The sequence below is a fragment of the Mus pahari genome, chromosome 1 (genome assembly GCF_900095145.1).
Source record: "Mus pahari chromosome 1, PAHARI_EIJ_v1.1, whole genome shotgun sequence".
NCBI lineage: Eukaryota > Metazoa > Chordata > Mammalia > Rodentia > Muridae > Mus > Mus pahari.
Window position 1 is genome coordinate 129,364,546 of NC_034590.1, and position 1,462 is coordinate 129,366,007.

A 1,462-nucleotide genomic window follows, 5' to 3' on the forward strand; every position below is an offset into this window, starting at 1 on the left:
GAGAGGGAGGGTGGGAAGGAAGGAAGGAAGGAAGGAAGGAAGGAAGGAAGGAAGGAAGGAAGGAAGGAAGGAAGAAAGGAGGGAGAGAGAGGATAAAAAGGAACAAGAGGAAGGTCCCATCCCAGATCCCATAGTAGAAGGAGAAAGCTGACTCTCAAAGCTGCCCTCTGACATCCACTTAGCTATCATGGCACATGGACACCTACCCTCACAGACGTACAGCACACACACACACACACACACACACACACACACACACACACACAGTGGAAAATGCAAATCCTCTGCTCCTCCTGCTGCCTCACAGAACTCCTTCACTGATGGCCCAGGAGCCTCGTCTCCTGCAGGATTCACAGACAGTCCGTTCTCAGCTCCACGGCAGGGCACAGGGTCAGATGTGTGGCACACTTGTGAAGACAGGTCTTTGTTATTATTTCTTGTTTTGTTTTGTAGGAAAGGGTCCTGCTACATAGCTCAGATGACCTTAATCTTGCTGTCCTTCTGCCTAAACTTCTGAACAAGTTTTAAACATTCATATTATATGGCTAGAAAGATGACTCAGTGGTAAAGAGCACTGGCTGCTCTTCCAGAGGACCTGGGTTCAGTTCCTAGCACATACATGGCACCCTAAAAACAACTGTAACTCCAGTCTCAGGGGATCTGACACCCTCTTCTGGCTTCTGAATACATGCAATACATTTACATGCAGACAAAATAGCAATATACTTAAAATAAAAATAAGGGAAGTCTTTAAAAATAATTAAATTCCCATGTTACATCTACACCAGGCAAAGACTTCATCTTTACTTTTTAAAATGAAGCTTTAGGTTTTAATTATATGTATGTTATGGTGTGTACGGGTTTATACATGTGTCTACAGAGGCCAAAGGCATTAGATCCCTTGGAACTATAGAGTTACAGGTGGTTGTGAGCCACCTCATACAGGTGCTGGAAACCAAACGCAAATCCACTGGAAGCCGAGGCTACGCTCTTAACCACTGAGCCACCTCTGTACCCTCAAAGACTACATCTTAAAAGTAATTTTTAAGATAATGATGAAATTGAGACATAGAAAGCCGACCAATCAGGTTTTAAACATAGCTGCTCCCGCCAGATGTGATGGAGCGCGCCTTTAATCCCAGCAGAGGCAGGGCAGTCTCTGAGTTCAAGACCTGACTGACCCACACAGTGAGTACCACGACAGCCAGGACGACACTCAAAAATCAAAACAGGACAAAACAAACAAACAAACCAACCAAAATACACAAGCATGCAAGCAAACAGCTAGTGCGTCTACGACGTCTTGAAAAGAACTACAAGGGTGGAGTTTGGTTTTCTTCACTCCTTTCTTGGTACAGTTCTAGCCTCTGTTTAATTATATATTAAACACTTTATGTTGTACTATTCTAGAATACTTGGTGTGCATTAGCAATATACTAGTGCCTTTTTTTTTTTTTTTTTT